We start from the raw sequence: 25,599 nt of genomic DNA, 5'->3' as shown, positions 1-25,599 counted from the left end.
TTGCAAGGGGGTTGGTGTATAAGGGTATGGAAGTCTTGCTGCAATTATATAGGGCTTTGGTGCGACAACACCTGGAGTACTGTATACATTTTTCATCTCCTTACCAAAGGAATAATATGCTTGCCTTATAAAATTGCAACAAAATTCACGAGATAGATTCCTGGAATGAAAGGTCTGTCCTAGGAGGAGATTGAGTAGAATGGACCTTATATTCTCTGGAGTTTAGAAGAATCTGGGTTGATCCCATTGAAATGTATAAAATTCTTGGAGGGCTTGACAGAGGAGATGCTGAGAAGCTGTTTCCCTTAGCTGATGAGTCTGGAACTAGAGGTCATAGTCTCAGGATAGTGGATTGGTCATCTAGAACAGAGGCGTGGAGAAATTCCTTCCTTCCTTAGAGGGTTTTAAGTCTTTGGAATTTTCTACCCCATATGGTTGTGGATGCATATATTCTAGATAGTGTTTAGACCGGGTGAGGATGGAGTCTCAGGTTCCCCTCTTGCCCCTTTCATGGTTTGGCCGTAACAGGGTTTAACTTTTAAAACACAGTGTTTTTAGTTTAACACGTCAGTGAGTCCTTGCTCACTGCTCTCTAATTGTAATTGCAAATGAACCAACTGGACAGGTTTTCTTAGGTTTAAACAAGAAAGATGTAAGTTTATTAGCCTTATCACTCTAACTCAGTTAAAATTACTAAAATACACGACACAACCACGCTAGCATGCATACAATATAAACACACACACAAATAGATACAGAGGGGGAGAAAGAATTATGGGGGGGTTTGGAGTAGTAAATGGAATTCAGTTACTGTCTTTTGGTTTGCTGCAAAGTCCTTGGTTGAAATTGCGGTCTTGGAGTTCTTGCTGGGTCCCAATACATACTTTCAAATGTGCTTCTCTGGTACCAGAAGGCTGAAGAAGTCTTCTGTCTTAAGGCTTAAGCTGCTGCTGTGGGCCCCTTGGACTTTGCTTGAGAGAGAGACAGAGAGAGCAGAGACCTTCTGTGAGGCACAATTCAAACAGCCTCCAGTCTGGCTAGCAGGTAAGTCATGTGACCAGCACTTTGATTGAAACAGCATCTTCTGCATGGGTTGTTGATTCTCAAATTTCTCCAGTTACACTCGTTGGGGTGTGGAGCGCTCGATCTTGCACAGACAAAGAAGGTTGATTATTATGATTGCCCAGATCAATCTTGTTAATTGAATCAGTGAGCACTCCCATTGTCTCTCTATTCAACGATCTCTCAGATCAGCCGCTCAGTTCTGTTTCTCTTAAACACGTTCTGTGCAATGTCCAGTAAAAAAAATTTTGGTAGTGTCCCATATGATGAAATTAATGCATTTCCATTTAGCAGGTGTGATTTCGTCACAACAGTTAGCGATAGGTTTTAAGGCATGAAGGGAATTAAAGGATATGGGATAGGGCTGGAAAGTGATGTTGATGTAAAAGTTCAGCCATGATCTTTTTAAATGACAAAGCAGGCTTAAGGGACTGTATAGCCCAATCTTGCGCTTATTTCTTATGTTCCATGAGTTGAAGGTGCAGGGCAGGTTGAGAAAGAGATTAAAAAGGCATATGGGATCTGGGGCTTTAGAAACAGAGGCATACAGTACAAAAGCAAGGCAGTTATGATGAACCTTTGTAAAACTAGTACGGCCTCAACTGGAATATTGTGCCCAATTCTGGGCACCGCACTTTCGAAAGGATGTGAAGGGTTTAGACAGGGTGCGGAAAAGATTTACAAGAATGGTTCCAGGGATGAGGGACTTCAGTTACATGGGTAGATTGGGTTGTCCTCCTTAGAGGAGAGAAGGTTGGGAGGAGATTTGATAGAGGTGTTCAAAATCATGAGGGGTCTGGACAGAGTAGATAGAGAGAAACTGTTCCCATTGATGGAAAGGTCAAGAACCAGAGGACACCGATTTAAGGTAATTGGCAAAAGAAGCAATGGCAACATGAAGAAGAACTTTATTACGCAGCGAGTGGTTGGGATCTGGAATGCACTGCCTGAGAGTGCGGTGGAGGCAGGTACAATTGGGGCTAAAGAAGGGAATTGGATAAGCACCCGAAGAGAAAAAATTGCAGGGTTACAGGGAAAGGGCAGGGGCAGCGGGACGAGCTGAGTTGTTCTTGCAGAGAGCTCGCTGAATGTTCTTCTTCTGTGCTGTAACTATTCTATGATTCTATGAGCACAATGACTGAGTTTTGAAGAAACAGCCACTAAATCAAAACTTGGAAAAAAGTACATGATTTTGTCACAGTGAACTAATTTGGATTTGTCTAAGGGTCAGTGTATGTGCAGGCTACGATTCTCCAGGGAGACTTTGACAGAGTTGTGTTGAATACTGTGAGCTGACTTGTCAAAATAATTTCTGCCCTGAATTTTTATGCCTCAGACTTATTCCAGGCTGCCACAGAGGACATAAGAAACATCAGTTAATCTTCAATGCACAAATATATTAAGCAAATTACTGATGCATTTTATGCCAGAGCAGAGGACTTTCCATATGGACAACTGGAAACAAAATAAGAGGGCAAGGTATTTTTTTCAGATTACAGGATTCCTCTAAGTCCAGGGCACTGACTGTAAGTTTTAGTGCACAATAAGGGCTGAATTTTATGAGCTCTGGAAAAGGGGGCCGTTTGCTTTCATCACGTAGGCTGCTGCCCCACTGCAATTACATGGCGAGTGGCCATTTTGCATAGGTGAGGCATGGGTCCCCGCAATCATGTGTCGGGGGTGGGAGGCAAGTCGTGGATTACACCATCGGGAGGTGCTAGTGCCATATTTAAAGGCCTGACAGCTCTGCATTCACTCCTACCTTCAACTCATTGTCAGCTTGGTGCAGCCTACAACTCTGTCCACCTAGTTCCTTAACCCCATACCACCAACCCCACCCCCCACACCCGAGGAGGGCAGAAGACGATGGCTGAGCCAAGACACAGGGTGGCCCCACAGTTCACTGATGCCTCCCATAGATTTTCCTCCAGGCTGCAGGGAAAAGGTGGGAGTATCTCTTCCCCCAAGATGGCAAGAAGAGGTCCTCCCGCCTGGCTAAGCAAGCTTAGGTGGAGATGATAGAGGAGGTCAGTAGCCGTAGGGTCACCCACCAGACCTGGGTCCAGTGCAGGAAGAGGGTCGATGACCTCCTGCCTTCTGCCAAGGTAAATGCTCCATACCAGATGCTTTCTAGAGGACTGCATGTGACTACACGGGAGGTTGCATAACATGGGTAGGGTAACAGTGCTGCCACGTTGGCTGAGAGGATAGGGTTTCATCTCTTCCTGACAGATCCATGGCTGCCTTTCGACCACAGGCCAGCTTCCTTCTTAGTTTGCCACCCCCCCTTAACTCCCCTGACAATGAGTGTCAGCATGAGAGACATCAGATTCCCCCATAGGAGTTAAGGGGCTGAAATGTACTGAACTGTCATGTTGATCTCTCTGCCATTCTCAACCATCTCTATCCTTCCTCTTGCAGGACAATATCTGTGCTGTTGGTGACCTCAGGAGGAGACCAAGATGGATCATTCACCCGGCACTTCTGGCTGAAGACTGTTGCAAATGCTTTCGCCCTGTCATTTGCACTGATGTGCTGGGCTCCCCCATCATTGAGGATGGGGATATTTGTGGAGCCACCTCCTTCAGTTAGTTGTTTAATTGTCCACCACCATTCACGACTCGATGAGGCAGGACTGCAGAGCTTAGATCTGATCCGTTGGTTATGGGATCACTTAGCTCCGTCTATTACATGCTGCTTACACTGTTTAGCACGCAGGTTGTCCTGGGTTGTAGCTTCACCAGTTTGACACCTCATTTTGAGGTATGCCTGGTGCTGCTCCTTGCACATAAATAACTGCAAAGATATTAGCCTCACCATTATTTTAACAGCAATTTTTGGACCAATATCCAAATCTACTGCCACTTCAAGCAGCGTGAATCCATTGTTCTGAATATACATAGCTCTTTCTAGCATTATCCGATTGTAAATCTGTCAGAAGTACAGCAGAAAATCCAAAAATTAAGCTGTCCCGAACATGTTGGGTCCCGACATGCATTATGATTAACAGTGGGGATGGCAGAAGCTATCTTGAATGTAACATCCATCCATCCCTGTTAATGGGTGGGTGACATGGTATGCGGGAATAGAATTTTCAGGCTGGGACTGTTGGGCAGTGACGACACCAGGATAAACAGAGGAGTGGCTCATCCTGCACTATAATAGATTCACCTGGAGTTCAGGGCTAGGCCCTTGCCTGAACATTAAAGAAAGGTGCATGTGTGGACATGATCAGCTGGGATGCTGATAGTCCCTTCTCAAACTAACCCAGGGCTTGAGCTGCTGGGCATAAAATGAGCTGCATTACTTACTCCATTATGATGGAATAGGAGTGTCGACCCATTTCATGCTAATTAGGGAAACTCTGCTGGTACTGAATACTATGGTAGGGCCAGCAATGGAATTTCCCTGAAGGCACATCTCTAGGAAGAAAGATCCACAGAACTTCAGGCCCATGTCCTCTGTGTAAAGTAGTTGACTCAAATCTCCATGAATGCAAAAATGTAATGGTACAATGCTAGGCCTTCCTCATATATAAAGCTCCGTGCCACATTTTATATTTACCCTACATTCTTTTCAACTATGGACAGAATTGTTTTTCAAGAAAATAAAAATTATAAGACAAAAAGGCCAAAAAATTGAACATGGCCCGAGAACAGGCATGGGTATCGCAATGCGTAATTAACCTGCACACATTGCTTTCGATTCAGGCAGCAAGTAAACATTGTGCTAAATGCCCCACTGAGCGAATTCAAGTCATGTCATGGGGCCCATGCTTGTGTGATGCTTAAACCACTTAAAACTAGCCTGCAACTCTTAAAGGGGACATGCATTCTGGCTGGAGAAGGTGCTTGAACTGGCTGCAGAAGAGAGTGTGAGCAAGAAGAACATTGAATCACGATGCAACAGGGCAGAGAACACTAGTCTAGATTCCTTGATGGAAGAGATGGACCAGAGGAGAGGTGTCCTACATCCTCAGGGGGCCAGGAGGTCCTCCAGACAAACTGTGCGAAGGCAGATAGCTGTGACTTTCAATGCTAGGATTCTAGCTCCGGGGGCTTTGAATGCAGTGCTGCAAGAAGCTCAATGACCTCACACAAAAGACCAAGGTCAATTCAATTTCATTTGCCAAATCTCAACGGCTGCACCACTAGCTTCACACGCTGCTAAATGCACCGCACCGTCATTACTCACCTGCACACAATCTCTATCAATCACGACTCATACATAACATTCATAGCTTCACCTCACCCTCACACACTTAGCACTGCTAAAAACCTTACAACAAAGTGTCACAGCTTGCACACATTGCTAGCTAATTCAACCATGACAGCCACATCACCCAAATACATTGCACACCACTCACTGGCACACTTCATTTGCAAGGGGGCACATAACTGGAGGCAGCAGGACCTAATTGGTGGTGAAAAAGGAATAGTTGTATGTCCTTACCTGCATGGAGGAGACGGTGCTCGCCATCATTGGAACAGTCATGACTGAGGCCATCGCCAGGAGCAGGGCTGAAAGCATTGAAGATGGCAGTATACTTATACCAAATCCTGCTTCTCACATCCCACTTACACCTCATCCTACAATCTGTTCTGATTTACAAGCTGCAGACGGTGTAAGCATGCATCCCTTGCTTTCCCCAAGAGCATGAAGACAGTGATGAAGAGGAAACACTGTCACGCTCTCTCGTCACACTCTCTCACACTCACCACCACCAGCTCAGGTACTTTCAAGGCTAGTTAAAAGGCAGGATGTGCAGGTGGTGAGACACCATATATGAATGGCCTGCAGCCAGGATACGGCCCACACAGACAGAGGACTCCCAGATCTACATCCACTCATCTCCCTGAGGAAGAGGCCTTGGAGCTGGCGAGCACTCATGGCAGCCCTGCAATATCAGACAGGGGGGTTGGAATCTCCGCACAAGAGAGTGAAGATTGGCTCCCATCGGCATGTGCATCAATATTGGAGACCCACATCATGCATAGTTGGCATCAGGAGAACTACACAACCTAACCCTCACATGTTTGTGTTTTCTCATGCAGATTGCCATTTGCAGGGGTCCGCAGCCACATGGGGACAGTCGTCCACCTCTGAAGAAGAGCTCCATCCCATGACTCTCTCCACCCTTCTGTAGTGCAGATACTTTCACCTCAGTGTATACCTGCTCGGCATTAGAATCAAGGTCACAAGCTGGTGAGAGCACCACACATGCACCTGAGCAGCTGGCAGAGGCTGAGACAACCAAGGCCTTGGACAGTCGGAGGACTGTGGGTGGCCAGGCCCATGCTGAGCCCCAGGCCGATGATGACCCTCTGGTGTCAACAGCACAGGACATGCTGGAGTTGCAGAGAGGGATATGGCAGCAAATGGTAGAGATGCCAGAGGTCATGTGCAACCATAAGCAGACGATGGAGGAAGCCATCTATGCCATGACTGCTGCCATGTCTCAGGCCTATGAATGCATAGATTGCTCCATCAAGAGGTTGGTGACCCACATGGAGAGCCAGATCCCACAGATGCTGCACACCAACATCTTGGCCATGAGCTCGATGCAGCAGCAGCAAGGTGAGAGAAGAAACAAGAGCCTGGAGGCTTCTCCAGCTCCTAATACTTCTCTGGTGAGCTGGGAGACTCAAGAGAGCCTTCAAAGGGAGGAGGAGAGGCTGACAGCCACATTTGGGGGCTCCCCTGAGGATGCTCTAAGTGTGACCACAGGTTCCTCAGCCCCTCTGCCAGTGAGCCCAGCTGCAGAAGCAGCGACGCCTCAGAGGAGTCCTGCACCAGTCCAGAATACCCGCAGGCAGCCGGAGCCTTCCAGGCCTCAGGCAGGCAGAGGACACCAGCCAAAGTCATCGCAGGCTAAGGGGCATCCTGATCAGCAGCTGCTGCTGGATCACACCAGATTTGAGCACCCGCAAATGTATTAAGAAGAGCACATTGCCACACTTTGGGTCCCATGGGTGTATCTTATATGTTTTGTGTTAATTAATTAAAAGATTCTTTGTTCAAATCATTAGGTTTCATTGTATGAACGCCTCTGCCATTCTGTCTGAATTGTGAGCTGTTGACGTCCCCTTCCCCCTTAGAGCAATACCGATGTGACCACATCCCTCATTAACATGCCAATGTGATGAGAGCCCTTATTAACATATGTTCTTCCATGGGCACTAGTCCGCATTGCAACTTGTCGCAAGTCAGGGAACACAAATGGGAAGGATGTGACAGAATTCATGCCTGAAGGTGAGTGCTTGTTGCATTCTCAGTGAGTGGACATCATGGTGACTGGAAATAGGTAGTTATGAGCTCCTCTCTTGCCTCCTTTGAGGGTCTCTCAACCTGTCTGGCCTCCAGCACCATGTCTTCAACATCCATTGCTGCTGGTCCCTCTCCCTCCTCTGCATCCATTTCACCAGTGGAGGAGTGCCTCTCAGGCATTGCATCATCATGTAGGGCCTCCCCGCTGTGCAGTGCTAGATCGTGCAGAGCACAGCAGACCACAACGATACGCAAGACCCTTGCCGGGGCATACTGCCAGACTCCACCACATCGATTGAGGCAGCGGAATCTCATCTTCAGTAGCCCAATGGCCTGCTCAATGGTTGCTCAGGTGGAGCCATGGCAATTGTTGTACCTCTCCTCTGCTGCATTGCCAGGGTTCCTCACAGGTGCCAGAAGCCATGTCTTCACTGGGTAGCCCCTGTTCTCCAGAATCCATCCCTGAAGGCAAGCGGGGGGCTTGAAAAGCTGTGGCATCTGGGACTGCCAAAGTGTGTAGGCGTTGTGGCTGCTTCCTGGGAAGCAGGCACAGACCTGCAGGAATTGCTTTTGGTGGTGGCAGACAAGTTGAACATTGATTGAATAGAAGCCCTTCCTGTTGATGAAGGTGGCTGGCTGGTCCATAAGAGCCTTGTTGACCACATGTGTGCAATCTATTACACATTGCACCTGAGGGAATCCAACGATGTCTCAGATGGCCCTCTCAGCTTGACTGTCAGGCTCAGTTCAGTACCGCACATTGTCGTAAGCCCTCTTGAACAGGGCATCAGTCACCTCCTCGATGCAGTGGTGGGCTGCTGCCTGTGAGACCCAACACATGTCCCCAGTGGATCCCTGGAAAGATCCAGATATGCAGAGGTTTAGTGCCACTGTGATCTTCAGGGCCACTGGCATTGGGTGACCCCGAATCCCACAGGTGTCAACTCGTTCTGCAGCAGGGTGCATAAATCAGTGACAGCCTCCCTGGAGAGCCGTAGTTCTCATTAACAATGGTCCTCAGACATTTAGAGGTAGCTGAGTCAGGTCCGGTGCATTCTCTGGCACAGGTGGGCCCTTCTTGGCATGGTCAGCTGCTGTTGATCTCATTGTGGAGCTTCACGGGCAGGCGCAGCTGTGTCTTGGCCCTCCCTCCATCAGAGGCAGCGCATCAAGCCACAAGGGTCCAAGAATTAAGGGTGTATGAACCCATGCAAGGTGACCCTATGACCTGCAGATCACTGTCAATGCAGAGACAACCCTGCCTTGGCAACTGAGCTTTTCACAATTCTCTCGGCGGATTCCCTGATGGAACTCAGGGAACCTTACTGATAGCCCACCCTCTGTTCCAGCGGTTTGACCAAGCAACCAAGTCACACAGCTGTTTGTTAACCCAATGCAACCCCCCCCCCACACCCACACTGAACCTTTGCAGAGCCCCCGCACCTGCCCCCACACCCACAATGAACCCTTGGAGAGCCCCCAAACCCCTTGCAACCCCTCCAAGACCCCAAACCCCCTTGCAGAGTACCGAAGATCCCAAACCTCTTTGCAAAGCCCTCAAGACCCCGAACCCCATTGCAGAGCCCCCAAGACCCTGAGCTTCCTTGCAGAGCCCACGAGTCCCTGAACCCCCTTGCAGAGCCCCCGAGACCCCGAACCTCTTGCAGAGTCCTTGAGACCCCGAAACCCTTGCAGAGCCCCCGAGACCCTGAACCCCTTTCAGAGCCCCTGAGACCCCGAACCCCTTTCAGAGCCCCCCGAGACCCTGAACCCCTTGCAGAGCACACAGCAACAATGTCCGACAATGGCCTCCAATCCCCCTCTTCCACTATCCAGCAATGCTCCCCCATTGTGACAATATGGCCTCCGGCCTTGCTGCTGCCAGGTTTTAACGAACGTGAACCCGAAGGCACGTGAGTGCCACCCGCCATTTACACACTGGACAGCCTCTCATTAAGTTGCAATTAATTATATTTAAATGCATTTTAAAGAACTGCTTGGCAATTTAAAATAGCTCCCGGTCGCGTCAGGGCGTCAGTGCCATCATGGTGCTTTCCCACCTCTGACAAAATCCGGAACTGATGTCACAATGTCAGATTTCCTGGCAGATGGCTCTGATGTGATTCACCATGCTCCCCATGCCACCATTCCCACTTTTAGCAGCCGCATTAAATTCTGCCCTAACTATGCAACCATGACCTCCAAGTGATATCACACCATTGAACTGGGAGAGAAAAAAGTAGTTTCAACTTACCAGCTAGCTGGGAAACTAAAAAAATGAAGGTCTCCCTTTGGGACAAATTTGCCAAGCACTCTGACAATGAATTGTATGTACCTATCACAGTGCTCAAGTTAAAGCAGAAATTTAAATTTCTAGCCAGATCAGGGGAATCATACAATGCAGACCAGCATCTACATCACCATAGTGTGCAGCATGCTACACACATGGGGCTGGATTTTACCAGCCCACTGATGTCGGGGGTCATGGCAGAGGGGCCCGGAAAATGCCTCTGGGAGGGGCCCGCCACAGGCCTCGACACCGGGAAGGCCACGCCCCATATTACCGGCGGCAGTGGGCCCTCGTGGCAGCCCCCCCTGCAGCTTGGCGACGGGAGCAGAATTTAAATATTTTAATTCATGAATTAATTACCCATCTGCTCCTGTCAGCCGTCCAGCTGCCATATTCTGGCCAGTTGCCGGGACTCCCGTGCCTTCGAATCTCCAACCAGAGAACCAATGCGGGACACTGGTGGGGAGGGGCAGGAGGTATGTTTTCAGGGTGGGAGGATGGGGGAGCAGGGAAAACTATTGTGATTGGTGGAGGGGATGGTGGGAAGGGGTTGAAGATGAAAGTTAATAAAGTTTGGGGGCAGGGAAAGGTCAGGATTGCAAGGTAAGTTTTTGTGTGGGGGAAAGGGCAATCAATAAAGTGTTTAATCAAGGGAGTGGTGGGAGAGGGGCCTTATTAAATTAAAATTTATTAAATTTTTCAAATTAAATTTTTAATGACTGTTCCCTTAAAAATGTCAATTAAATGTAAGGGCTTGAAGTCCATTAAAAATTGCACCGGCGCCTGCGCAGTGGTGCCGGAAGCCATTGCCGGGGACAGAGCACCGACCGCAGCCCTCCCCCCCCCCACCCCCACATAATCGGAGGAGGGTGGATCCATCCCGCCCATGTAAATGAGCTGCCACGCTAAGTATCATGCCAGCTCCGCGAGTACATCTCGCGCGTGTGCCCGGCCGTTTTTGTAGCTCGCCGCCGAAATTCAGCTCATGATGTTGCAATGCAGCAACTCCACACAACATCCAGAGGAGTAAGATAATGGATGTTAGCAAGGAGATGACACAGTACAGGACCGATTTTAGAAGAGTGTGCTCCCAGCAGCGAGCCTCACCTGTCAGGAATATATATTGGTAAATTGTGGGTGTTCTGTTAAAATTAATCAAACATTTTGGAGAATATGCCCATGATTTTTTTTGATATTTGCTGTCGCTGGGCGAGACTCAGTTGGGAGCTCACATTTGGACAAAGTATAACTATCCTAATTATTGAGATCCCTGACTGAGAAAGATTTTAAAAATATCATGGAGTGCTGCAAAATAAAAGCATCATGGATGTCCCCTGCACATTCAAAATATTTATTTAATGTAAATAATGATGCCATTACTCTGAGGTTTTCATATGCTTTCTGTCTCATTTGGCCCAGCAAAATTGCAAAACTTTGTGCACTGTGAATCAGGTACACAGATTTCACAATCCATGCCCACCACCAAGTATTTATGATTCTACTCTTTGATCTCCAAAGATACAGAAAAATAGATTTATGGAAAGGAATATCTTGTTGGCAATAGAACAGCTACGGTCAATAACTTTTCAATAACTGATTTTAATGATATTTTGAACGCCTGTTACTTTATCTGGAATTATATGTTGAAATAATTTTGGCTCATTCATGAAACAGTAAATCAAGCTTAGCACATAGTAACTTTATGCCTGTAGATGTTTACTTTCTCAAGAAAGTTTGTCTGGAAATACATTGCTGGCTTCAAAACTGCAGGTTTGCAACACAAGGAAAATCTTGCAATGTTTTAAACAAATTGTATATGTTTTAAATGTGCCTGTCTTGTTTAACCTCATACATTTCCTGTTAATTCTCCAGGATTGAATTGAAGAATCCAGATTTTAAACGTTTTGTGGATCAACTGATGAAATCTCCAGATATCCTCAGGCTGAATCTGTGAAGACTGAAGAAGAAACGAAAATCTTTGATGAAGGGAGAAACAGAACAACAAGAGAAAAGAAAGAAATACCAGGGAAAATATTGAAAGAGATCAACAAATGTAACAATGAGAAATTAAAGATTTTTTTTAAACTAGCAGATCTCCCATTGCATTGCTCACGATAACTCAGATCAACCCTACTTTTGCATTCAATTCACCTCGCAATAAATAATGACATTCTATTAGCTTTCCTAATTACTTGCTGAACCTGCATATTAACCTTTTCCGATTCATACACGAGGACACCCAGATCCTTCTGCATCTCAGAGCTCTGCAATCTCTCACCATTTCGATAATATGCTTCCTTTTTATTCTTCCTGCTAAAATGGACAATTTTACATTTGCCCACATTATACTCCAGTTGCCAGATCTTTGCCTACTCACTTAACCTACCTATATCCCTTTGTAGCCTCCTTATGTCCCCTTCACAGCCTACTTTCTACCTATCTTTGTGTTATCAGCAAATTTAGCAACTTCAGTCCTTTCATTCAAGTCATTTATATAAAGTGTAAAAAGTTGAGGCCCCAGCACTGATCCCTGCAGCTCACTACTTATTACATCTTGCCAACCAGAAAATGACCCATTTGTGCCTACTCTCTGTTTCCTGTTAGCTAGCTAAACTTCTATCTATGCCAATATGTTACCCCCTACACCATGAGTTTTAATTTTCTGCAGTAACCTTTGATGTGGCATCTTATCAAATGCCTTCTGGAAATCCAAGTACAGTACATCCATCGGTTCCCCTTTATCCAGAGTACATGTTACTTCTTCAAAGAACTCCAATAAATTGGTTAAACCTGATTTCCCTTTCACAAAACCATGTTGACTCTGCCTGATCACCTTGAATTTTCCTGAGTGCCCTGTGATAACGTCTTTAATAATAGCTTCTAACATTTTCCCTAAGACAGATGTTAAGCGACTAGCCTGTAGTTTCCTGCTTTCTGTCTCCCTCCCTTTTTGAATAAAAGAGTTGCATTCGCTATTTTCCAATCTAATATACCTTCCCTGAATCTAGGGAGTTTAGAAAATTAAATCCAACGCATCAACTATCTCACAGCCACTTCTTTTAGGACCCTAGGATGAAAAGTTCATCAGGACCCGGCGACTTGTCAGCCCACAGCTCCAACAATTTGTTCAGTACCACTTCCCTGGCGACTGTAATTTTCTTGAGTTCCTCCCTCCCTTCCTTTTCCTGATTTACAACTATTTCTGGAAGGTTACTTGTATCCTCTATAGTGAAGACTGATGCAAAATACCTGTTCAATTCATCTGCCATCTCCTTATTTTCCTTTATTAATTCCCCAGACTCACTTTCTTCAGGACCAACACTCACATGGTTAACTCTTCTTTTTTTTAAATGTCTATAGAAACTCTTACTATGTGTCTTTATATTTCTAACCAGCTTTCTCTCGTACTCTAATTTTTCCTTTCTTATCAATCTTTTAGTCATTCTTTGCTGTTCTTTATATTCTGTCCAATCGTCTGACCTGCCACCCATCTTTGTGCAATGATATGCTTTTTCTTTAAGTTTGATACTATCTTTAACTTTTTTAGTTAACCACAGATAGTGGGTTCTCCCCTAGGAATTTTCCTTTCTCGTTAGAATGTATCTATTATGTGTATTCCGAAATATTCCCTTAAATGTCTGCCACTGCATCTCTATTGACCTATCCCTTAACCTAATTTGCCAGTTCACTTTAGCTAGCTCTGCTTTCATTTATTTTATTTTTTTATTTAGAGATACAGCACAGAAACAGGCCCTTCGGCCCATCGAGTCTGTGCTGACCATAAACCACCCATTTATACTAGTCCTACACTAATCCTATATTCCTACCACATCCCCACCTATCCCTATATTCCCCTACCACCTACCTATACTAGGGGCAATTTATAATGGCCAATTTACCTATCAACCTGCAAGTCTTTTGGCTGTGGGAGGAAACCGGAGCACCCGGCAAAAACCCACGCAGACACAGGGAGAACTTGCAAACTCCACACAGGCAGTACCCAGAATTGAACCCAAGTCGCTGGAGCTGTGAGGCTGCAGTGCTAGCCACTGTTCATGCCCTCATAATTGTCCTTATTTAAGTTTAAAAAAGTAGTCTTGGGCCCATTCTTGCCTCCCTCAAACTGAATGTAAAATTCAATCATATTATGATCGCTGCTGCCTAGGGACACCTTCACTATGAGGTCATCAATTAATCCTATCTCGTCGCACAATACCAGTTCTAGTATAACCTGCTCTCTGGTTGGCTCCAGAACGTGTTGTTCTAAGAAACTATCACGAAAACATTCTCTGAACTCCTCATCTAGGCTACCTTTGCCCATCTGATTTTTCCAGTCAATATGTAGATTAAAATCTCCCATAATTATTGCCATACCTTTCAGACAAGGTCCCATTATTTATTCCTTTATAGTCTCTCCTACCATGTGGTTACTGTGAGGGAGCCTGTACACCACTCCCACAAGCAACTTCTTGCCTTTATCATTTGTCATCTTTACCCAAACCACTTCTACATCCTGGTTTCCTAAACTTAGGTCATCCCGCTCTAATGTGCTAATATCATCATGAATTAACAGAGCCACCCCTTCACCTTTTGCTAGTTTCCTATCCTTCCTAAATGTCATATACCCTTCAATATTCAGGTCCCAATCTATGACATCCTACAGCCATGTCTCTGTAATGGCTGTCAGATCGTATTTATTTATTTCTATTTGCATTATCAGTTCATCTGTCTTGTTTCGAATGCTACGTCAATGATCTGATTGACCTGAAACGTTAACTCTATTCCTCTCTCCACAGATGCTGCCAGACCTGCTGTGTATTTTTCCAACACTTTCTGTTCTTATTACAGATTTACAGCATTCGCAGTATTTTGCTTTTATAAAAGTAGTTGATGTTTTTTCCAAGAGCTCGTTCACAACATGGTTGAGATTATAGAGCAAGTTTCATAATATCATGGTTTGTATATTTTTTAATCTTCTGACATATTGGGCTAGATTTTGCTACAGAGGCGGAGGCTGGTTTGGAGGCGGGCGTGGCAGCAATTTCTCACTACAGTCAACATGCTGGTCTGCTGCCGTGTTCACTCCTCTAGGCAATTTTGGGGTGATACTACTACCCACCAGAGGTAGACATTTAGGCCAATTAAAGTGTTAATTGAGGGCACTCATCACATGCCCCGATGTGGCTGCAGCCAGTAGCTGGAAGGCTGGCAGCCTCCCGATGGCAGACTGGGGATGGAATGGTGGCAGCGGCACCTTCTGCAAAACGACCCAGCATGGATCAGCTAGGCTGCGAGGGCCACAGCCACAGATGCAAGCCATCCGTTTATCCTGTTGAACGTTCAGTTCTTCAGAAGGTGTCTCCATGTTGAGATGCCGAGGCTCCAGAACTGACAGCCCTCTGATTGGGCCTGCAAGCATAGAGAGCCTGCCCATTGTCCAAAAAGGGATGGTGAGCTCTGAGATGGACAGTTAGGAGGTTGCCGCCTGGAAAATCACTGAGCAAGTCACGCTGCTGGCAAGTGCAGGCTTGGGACCCCCATTTGGTTGAGGTCCTGAACCCCACTCCAGCCCATTTTTCCACAAACATTTACATTTATAATAAATTCAAATTCATATTTTTAGCCCCAGATATTTTTTTTCCATCTTTCAGAGAGATTAAGGGCATATGGTGGTGTTTCGTGCTATTTCCTTGGGCTGAAATTCTCTTCAGTGTTCTACCAGTCACCCACTATAACTCCAATGGAAAACAATTCGAACCTGCAGGAATATAACAGAAACACCAGTTTCTCCCATTTCCCTGTTCTGCTGGTCTGCAGCTTGAGTCATAGAGGGAAGCTGGTGAAACCCCTGAAGCATTGTAGCTCCAATAGGCTGAACTTTGGGGAGGGAGCGGATGTCCTGCTGTTGGAGCCAAAAGGGGGTGACGACCTGTTTCTGCCAGCACCGGGATCAGGGGAGGTATATTACCGGCGGCAGCCAATTAAGTGGCTGCCACTGGGGCTGCTGTCCAATTAAGAATGGTGCCCACCCCCAAGAACTGCCGGCTTAATCAGAGGGCCAGCAGTTCAGCAGCCATGGCTGAGGCTGCAGCTGCAGGGAGTGGGTGCCTCAATGGCCAGGCACCCTTAAAGAAAGAAAAACAGAAAGTGTGGGAAAACTCAGCAGGTCTGGCAGCATCTGTGGAGTGAGAAACAGAGTTAACGTTTCAGGTCTGTGACCCTTGAAGAACGGTCAATGGAGTTGGGGAATGCCAGAGCCCGTGGTGCCATTGCAGTGAGGGCAGCCATTGCCGGTGGGTGGCAGCTCCATGGGCCATGGAGTGCCTCCATCCCTGGAACCCGTTGGGAGGCTGCCAGGTTTCACTGGGTGGTCTTCCCATGTGGTGGTGGGCCTCCAAAGTGGGCAAAATTCCCACAGAGGCAGGAAATGGCCCCTAATTGGCCACTTAAGTGGCTCAAATAGCCTCCCAGTGGGCATCTAATCTGCCAACTTTCCCACCTCTAGCAAATTGGCATGGTGGCGGGAAGATGGTGGGAACCCTCCCCACCCCCTGACATCTTCCCAAGCAATTTTGCGAGTCTTCCTGCCTCCCAGCTTGTCGCCAAAGGGCCCGGAAATTTCCGGCCAATGTGTCTAACTTAATAGTATAAAAGTATGTTGTTTACCCTGCTGTACTTCATGGATCAGTCAAGTTTCACTGATAGAAATCACAGATTGGCCTGTGGAAGCTGACTCTTTTGGTGAGTACAAGAAAAACATTTTGAAAAGAAACCCAAATTGTAACAAGCTTATTAAATTTCAGATTACGTGCTTTTTTTTTGAAGGGCTAGATTTATTTTATATAAACACAGGAGTTTATTAAACTGTGAAAGACTGAATATTTTTCTGACAAACTTCTACTTCTGTTAGAAATCTTACAATGCAATTGCAAAGTGAGCCTTAGAGTCATCCCAATATATGGATATTAATTTTCAAAGATTTAATTTTATAAAGCTTATGATGAATCAAGTATATATAAAACAGCATATTGTAAATTTGAGCTACAAAATTCTTGAAGTACATAAGATCAGCTGACTTGCAATAGTACAAATCTGCATCTGAAACATTGCAACTAAATATTATCAGTGCAGCACATATAATTATAACTACTAGCATTTGTGATTGGCACCCAAACATAATTCTCTGTAAAACAGGTGCTGGATGGTCTTACTGAACACCAAGTGAAAGAGTTTGTTGTGCCACCATTTTACTGATGATTTATATAATTGCTAGCCTCTCTTAAAGTGAGTAGAATTTTAAAACAATATTTTAGTCCTCCACAAAGCTTTAAAATATAGAAAAGCTTTGTGTACAGTAAAGCCTAGATTTTCTTCTTTGGTAAGGTTCCCACTGGATGTGCATTAGGACAAGTCTTCCACGTGTTGATGTGTCCCTAACAGTGGTAGTGGTGGACTCCCAGAAGTATTTATCGAGCCACATGATCACCCACTTCTGGTGGTATTGGGGGTGGAGGAAGCAAATATTTTGGTACTTGTTTTGCAAAAGCCTGGCCAATAGTCATGACTGCAGAAAAAAAATTGCTTATTCCTAATTTGTTTTAAGTTGGTGAATCTAAGCCATTTAGCTCAGTTTTCTGCAGTATCCTTTGCCACAATTACAGCAGATGAGCAGAAGAACCCCAGTGGAAATTCACCTTCTAATTTATCCACTTTGTCTAGTGCAATTTAGGAAGGCAGCTGTTTAATACTGGGATCCCCCTCTCTGCCTCCTTAGTACCACTGGATGCTAGGAACCCAATGGCATTCCTGACACCCAACATTGTTTCAGCATTAATGCATCATTAACCATCATTTCCATTTGTCATGGTATCCTTTGTCCACAGGAAGCTGGTGGCTGAGGGAGCTGGCAGGACAGCTGATTCCTGCTCTTGTCAGCTTCAAAATGGGCAGAAAAAGAGGCCACAAAGTGCCTCTTCCTCTGGTCCAGGAGCTTTTATTGCCTTGTGATTAATTCAATCAGCACCCTATCCAGGCGCTGCTTCACAAACCACTGACCACCTCCAGGCGCGTATCCATTGTCTCTCGAGATAAGGAGGCCCAAAAGAAAGAAGAACCCTATAACCTCTAATTTTAGGCACACAAATGCTTTGCTTGGCTTTATGGTCTGATATTGCTGGCAAGTCTGTGCGACATTTATGACATGCTGGTGAATGCATTGCACACTGCAGAAGGGGGTGAGCTGGTGAAACTAATTATGAAAGCAAGTTTGATCAGAAAAAAGACCTGAAATTCAAGCAATCCAAACATTGCATGGAAGTTATAGCCTTTCAAATAAAAATATCTGACTGTGTTGACATCTGAAGCCTGAGATATCTGCAATCAACCAACAGTTGGTAGGAAAGGTAGTCAGGAAAGTAACAGAACACGGATGGAATCATGTCCTGAAATTCCAATGAATAAATAGCCGACTGAGGAGGCTATGTAAACCTTTCAGAACATTCTTTGAAGGCCGAGTAGATTTGTTAATATTGCAAATAAATGTCCAAGATAAACCAAAATTATGAGGCAATGCCACAAAATGAAATAAATACTGGAATTAAATGAAATCATTAGGCTTTAGGGAATTGTAAGTTAACCACTATGGAAAAGTAATGGATTTCCAAGAACAAATGTGGCTCCATTAGCTTAAAAACAGAGGAGTCAGATGTTGAAAAGCATTGAATTTTTACAGCTATGATACATAGATTCTGTGGCTCAACATTGTATTCTTCAGTTTGTTTCTCTTGCTCTGTAACATTATTTCAACATCACTGTACCTAAGAGTTCCTTGTGGTCTGACAGCTACCAAATGGAAAATTATACTGATTTACTGTAACTTACAGACACCACTCTAGGCACTTGGTGATAATTAATGGAGTTGGTAGTCATGTCAGCCATTGATATCTGTCCAAGTGAATATAGCAGAACTCTGAATCTTTCACTCGCTTACGAAGCCTGAGAATTTATATGGCACAACATAATATAGAATGGAAGCCCATTGGGAACAGTGTAAGTTAATAAAACTCACATTTGATTGCAGAAAGCTCTAAATTAAGCTTTACCATTCATTCAATATTTAGGCAACTTACCCTGGAACAATAAATCCTAAAGTTTCATCAATATTTGTACTAGTGGAAAGCTGGCTGAAATCTGAATTTGTTTGTTAATTTACTTGTGGAATGTGGGTGTTGCTGGCTCGACCAGCATTTATTGCCTTTGAACTGAATGGCTTGTGTCACACGTAGGGCAGATCAGGTAAGGATGGCAGATTTCCTTCCCTAAAGGACATTAGTGAACCAGATGGGTTATTACAACAATTGACAATGGTTTTGTGGCCATCATCAGACTAGCTTTTAATTCCAGATTTTTATTCAGCTGTGGTGGAATTCGAGCCCATGTCCCAAGAGCAATAACCTGGGGGTCTAGGTTACTAGTCTAACGACGATACCACTGCAGGACTGCCTCCCCATGGGATGTGGGTGTTGCCAGCTAGGACAGCATTTATTGCCCAAATCTAATTCCCCTTGAGAAGTGGTGGTGAGCCGCCTTCTTGAACCCCTGCAGTCCATGTGGGGTAGGTACACCCACAGTTAGGAAGGGAGTTCCAGAATTTTGACCCAGTGACAGTGAAGGAACGGTGATATAGTTCAAAGTCAGGATGGTGTGTGGCTTGGAGGAGAACTTGCAGGTGGTGGTGTTCCCATGGTCTTCTTGGTGGTAAAGGTAGCAGGTTTGGAAGGTGCTGTCAAAGAAGTCTTGGCGAGTTGCTGTAGTGCACTTTGTAGATGGTATATCCTGCTGCCACTGTACACTGGTGGTGGAGGGAGTGAATGTTTAGCATAGGAACATAGGAAATAGGAGCAGGAGTAGACCATTCATCCCCTCGAGCCTGCTCCGCCATTCAACTTAATCATAGCTGACCTTCTACCTCCATGCCAATTTCCTGCACTATCCCCATATCCCTTGATATCTTTAATGTCTAGAAATATATCAATCTCTGTCTTGAATATAGTCAATGACTGAGCCTCCACAGCCCTCTGGGGTAGACAATTCCAAAGATTTCACCCCCCCCCCCACCGAGTCAAGAGATCACTCCTCATCTTGATCTTAAATGGCCTACCTCTTATTCTGAGACCCCTGGTTCTAGACCCCTGCCCCCAGTCAGAAGAAACATCCTTCCTACAGCTACCCTTTCAAGCTAAGTTCATTAAGGTGGTGGATCAAGCGGACTGCTTTGACCTGGATGGTGTTGAGATTTTTGAGCGTTGTTCGAGCTGCATTTATCCAGACAAGTGGAAAGTATTCCATCAGTCTCCTGATTTGTGCCTTGTAGAAGGTGGACAGATTTTGGGAAGTCAGGAGGTGAGCAACGTCCTGCAGAATGTTCCTGTAGCTATGGTATTTAGGTGGCAGGCCCAGTTAAGTTTCTGATCAATTGTAACCCCTTGGGTGTTGATGGTGGGAAATTCAGCAATGGTAATGCCATTGAAGGTCAAGGGGAGATAGTTGGATTTTGTCCAGTTGGAGATGTTCATTTCCTGGCACTTGTGTGGTGCAAGTGTTGCTTGCTAGTTATCAGCCAAGCCTAAATGTTGTTCAGGTCCTGCTGCATGTGGACATGGACTGCTTCAGTATCTGAGGATGGGACTTGTGACGGAAACCACACCTGCCAAATGGAAACATATTAATTTCATCATATGGATGCTATTTGAACGCTTACGGGACATTGAAAATAACTTGTTTAAAAAGAGCACAGAGCAGTGGCTGACAACATGGCTGCACATTTGCATTCTGAGACACAGTTGGACAGTGAAACAATGGAAGTGTTCCCTGATCCAATTAGCCAGATGGGTTTTTTTTTAATTCATTCATGGGATGTGGGCATCGCTTGCTAGGCTAGCATTTATTGCCCATCCCTAATTGCCCTTGGGAAGGTGTCAATAGTAATGATCAAAAGACATTGAGAGTCATTTCACGATGGGCCGAAGGGACTATTTCTCTGCTGTATAACTCTATGACTCTGTGATTCTATAACTCTATTGTCTTGTGTAAAAGCCAGCATTCCACCTCCCCACTGAGTGTGTCCAGTGAGCTTTGAAGAAGCTTCACAGGTTATGCTGTCTCAAACAAAGAGCTAATCACATTACTAACCTGCTGGCCAACCTGGTAATTGATTGAATTGTGCTCACAGTAAAGTTGGGACAGACCGTTTTTGAAGATCAAAAGAGAAGCAAGGTCTCTCTTTCTCTCTGTCTCTCTCTCACGCAAAGTTCCAGGGACCTATGGAAGTAACTTAAGCCTTGAGACAGAAGACCCCTGCAACCTTCTGGTACCAGCGAAACAAGTTTAAAAGTGTGCACTAGGCCCCAACAAGAACTGCAAGACTTAACTTCAATCAAAGACTTTACATCCAACCCAAAACCAGTAACTGAATTCCATCTACTACTTCAAACCTTCCCCCCTTTAATTTTTTCTCCTCCTCTGTATCTATTTGTGTGTGTGTGTGTTCATCGCATATGCATGCTAGCACGGTTGCGTCGTGTATTTTTGGTAGTTTTAACTGAGTTAGAGTTTTAAGATTGATAAACTTGCACTTTTTTTTGTTTAAATCTGTGAAAATCTGTTTGGCTGATTCTTTTACAATTACAATTAGAGAGCAGTGAGCAAGGACTCACTGAGGAGAAGCTAAAAAAACCATTGTGTTTTACAAGTTAAACACTGTTATGTCCAAACCTGGAAAAGGCCGAGAGGGGAGCCCGAGACCCCTTCCTCACCTTATGACCAGGTGAGGAAGGAGTCTAGGGCTCCCCGCTCAGCCTTTTCCTGGTTTGGCCGTAACAGACTGAACACGGTGCAATCATCAGCGAGCATCCCCATTGCTGACCTTATGATGAAGGGAAGGTCATTGATGAAGCAGCTGAAGATGGTTGGGCCAAGGACACTACCCTGAGGAACTCATGCAGCAATGTCCTGGGACTGATATGATCGGCCTCCAACAATCACAACCATCTTCCTCTGTGCTGGTTATAATTCCAACCAGTGGAGAGTTTTCCCCCTGACTCCCGTTGACTTCAATTTTACTAGGAGCAACAATCAGTCAACTGCTGCCTTGATATCAAGGGCAGTCGCTCTCACCCCACCTTTGGAATTCAGCTCTTTTGTCCATGTTTGGACAAAAGCTTTCATGAGGTCTGGAGTTGAGTAGCCCTGGCAGAACCCAAACTGAGCATCGGTGACCAGGTTATTGCTGCCTAAGCACTGCTTAATAGCACTGTCAACGACACCTTCTGTCACTTTGCTGATAATTGAGAGTAGACTGAGTGGACAGTAATTGGCTGGATTGGATTTATTCTGCTTCAGGTGTACAGGAATTTTCCACATTATCAGGTAGATGCCAGTGTTACAGCTGTACTGGAACAGATTGGCTGGGGATGCAACTAGATGTGGAGCACAATTCTTCCAAGGCGGGACTTCCACCCACTTGAGGGAGGAAGTCCCGCCTCATTGAGCTGCCGGTCAATCAGCGGGTCGGCAGCTCTTAGTCCCAGCAGCGCCATCGGGAGCAGTGGCCACAGCTGGGACTACAGCCCAGTTGAAGACAGAAGAAGACGTGGAGCCAGGAAGGAGGTAAGTTTTGTTTGCCTTGCCGGGGGAAATCGGTCGGGCTGCGGCGAGGCACGGGCGGCTGGTTGGTGGGGGTGTTGTGGGTGGTTGGCCCCCCTCCCGGACGCTCAGTTTTGCCACGCAGCTTCTCTCGGTCCTTGGCCGCCCGCTTGCCATGCATAAAATCCACGTGGAGGCGGGCGAAGGCCCTTAAGTGGCCACTTATGGGCCTTGATTGGCTTGGGGTGGGTGGGCCGTTTATCGCCCCTGCCGCCCTATGTAAAGTGGCAGCGGAGGCGGGATCGGGTCGGGAAGGCCTACTTCCGCTCCATTTTATGCCAACCCCATCACCACCATTCCGCTCGCTGGGGTGGCGTAAGATTCACCCCTCAGTGTCATATGTGACCCCGAAATGCATTTCTAACTACATTTCCACTTCATCACTAAGACTACCTATTTCTACCTCCATAAATAACATCGTCCAGCTCCGCCCCTGCCTCAGCTCATTTGCTGCTGAAACGCTCATCAATGCCTTTGTTACCTCTAGACGAGTATTACTGGTTGGAATCCCACACGAAAAGCAGCCCACAAAATAGACCAGGGCATGACTATCGGGTGGCACCATGGGGAGCCATTCAAGAGTATTTCTCACCCCATATAAATGGACATATTTACATCAAAAAAAATTCCAAACGTTATTCCACATGCCGAACATGAGGGCCTAGAAATCAATATTGCCACGCCCATTATTCAAGTGCAAAATGGGAGGCTAAACATCTAATATGGTGGGCACATTCATTACACCAAAAGTTTGCCACCCATCATCTTGGTGAAAGCAGCAAAAAAGCATTCAAAGCCCACACCTGAAACAGGCATTAATGTATTTGCATATGAAAATAGGGAACCTAACATCCACTTGAGGCAAAATCAGGCTGCCCTGAAAGTTCAGTCGACTGCGTTCAGTAAAATATGATGTACATGCGACCTAACCAGCAGTCCATAAAGAGACCGTTGGAGGCCACCACCAAAAAAACTGAATGTGGAACAGAAGGGTGCAGAAGTGCTCTTCGTGGCTCCACTACAGTGCCAAAGACCCCACGTGGTCCCATCCCTGCCTTCTGATTTCTTTCCTCCCTCTCTCAGTCACCCTCTCAATCTCTGGCCCCTTTCTGCCAGTCACCCACTCTCTCTAGATCACTTTCCCCACCTCCCAGGATGCACCTGAGAGCTGCAGCTGGCATCTCAATGGCCCAAAATTTGAATCTGCTTCACCAGCTCCCTGGGGACGTCCAGCAGATGTCTGCAGCTCACCAACCTCATGTAAATGAAGCCCAAACCCAATATCACATGAGCCTCAGGTCTACCCACTCAGTGCAGGTATTGTTCCCTTCACACAGTTCGTACCAACAGATAAACCAATTTTCAGGCCAATAGGCTAAAAACTATATTGAATGGCGGATGTGGCAGGATGCCAAAACTAGTGGAAATCATTTTAATTGCATGAGTTATCGAAATTTAAGTAAGATATACACCAATGAGACAGTAACCAAAACATCAACAAATATGTCTTATGTTAATGGATCTACAATAGAAGCTGTGATTAGCTGCACTACTCAAGGCCATGTGCACTCTGACATTTTGCCTGTAAATATGGTACTAAGATTGGTACTATGTTCCAACTGCTTTCCTCATTCATATAATATATGCAGTGTAAAAATAGCCATGCTGGTGCCTGTATTACTTTAAAGAGGAAATATCTGTTTTTCATTATATGACATAAAATTTCCCTCCCATTAACTGCAAACTGTTTCTTGATAAACCTGCTGTAATGACGTCATGAACATGCTTAATAATGTCTGTAAATGTTAACTGTCACATTGCACTACTGTCAAATGCCAATTTTTCTAACAAGTCTGCCAAAGAGTATGAAGAATTGTGATCTTAATTACTTACTTTTTTTAAAAAAGGTGAATTAAAGTTCAAACTAAAGAAAACGAGCAAAAAAAGCAAGTCCCTCTGGTGATGGATTGAATTGGTGCAGAGAAGATTATGAACCACATCTGAAACTGTCCACTTTTATAAAGAATCCAATGGAAAGTCAGTTGAAACTATTCTATCATCAGTTGAAAGCACTGGATCCTGACCATCTTCAGTCCCGGGTACAAAGCCATTATTAACTGGACAGATGGGGTGGAATTTGGGGTGCAACCCAATAAAGCTGGATCTCTGTCCTTATTTTGGATTGTATAAAATCCAGTAGAAGCGAGCAGAGGCATTTATTGGCATCCACCTCCTTCCATGCTGGTGTCAGGGAAAGGACTGCTGAGATGATACAATCTACCAGAATTCCCTACAAATCCTCCTTCCATTTGCCCAACTTCTCTCTTGGCATGAGATGCAATGTGATGTACAGCGTACACAAGACCTGGAGGGGGGAGAAAATCATCTGGTCTCTGCCCAGAAGAGTAGCCAATGAGTAGCTTCAGCTGGGGCCTGGGCAGAAGAAAGTTCCACCAATCCCATCCCAGCCAAAAACTATGACATCGTAAGGAGATGGGTCTGGTTAGGCAGTTTCTGCTATTGGAGATTTGTCCTTTACAGCCAGTGATCTGGATCTTGTGAAGAAATTGGCCAATTTTCAGAAGTGAAAGTGGGGTCCACCAGGGTCTCCAGGCCAGAGTCATGCCATTGAAGTCCTTAGAACTCTGTCAAATTTTTTAATCAGTCCTCTAACAAAGAAGGTAGATCACAAGCGTAGATCCAACTCCCTCTACCTCTATCAGGTGCTCAAAATTTTCCCACGCAGTTGTGTGCACCTGCAGAAAATATTTAAAACATGTGAACCCAGCCTGACAGCTAATACTCCAGAAAAGACTGGAGTGGAGGTCAGTAGGATGCAGGGACCAGGTTCGTTTTGTTATGATCTCAGTGAGACCATCAATGATAAAACAAGAGATATGAACCCCCAGACCAATTTAAAGAATTGCACAACCAGATTTCACATTTAAGACTTTTATTATAACTAAACTGAAAGAAATCCCCATTAATTAATTTGTACGTAGCTAATACCTCAAATTACAGACAAAGGTATTTTCTTCACTTGAAAACATCACACCACACTTGTCCGTTACACAGTCTTCCTTGAAGGTGAAATCTTTACAGCTAAAAGTCCCAAGCTCCTCCCAGACGCAATGGGTTCAATCTCCCAGACATTTCTCAAAGTCAATGTCCTCTTTGCTCACTTCTTCCAAGCACTTTCAACCCGGACGTCTGTGAATAAGGCAATCTCTGGTGATCTTGTTGGTCTTTCACTTCTCTGCAAACCTCAACTTTCAAAA

The sequence above is a fragment of the Heterodontus francisci genome, chromosome 5, assembly GCF_036365525.1.
Source record: "Heterodontus francisci isolate sHetFra1 chromosome 5, sHetFra1.hap1, whole genome shotgun sequence".
Lineage (NCBI taxonomy): Eukaryota > Metazoa > Chordata > Chondrichthyes > Heterodontiformes > Heterodontidae > Heterodontus > Heterodontus francisci.
The sequence above is the reverse complement of the archived record's forward strand: the minus strand, read 5'-3'. Positions refer to the sequence as shown.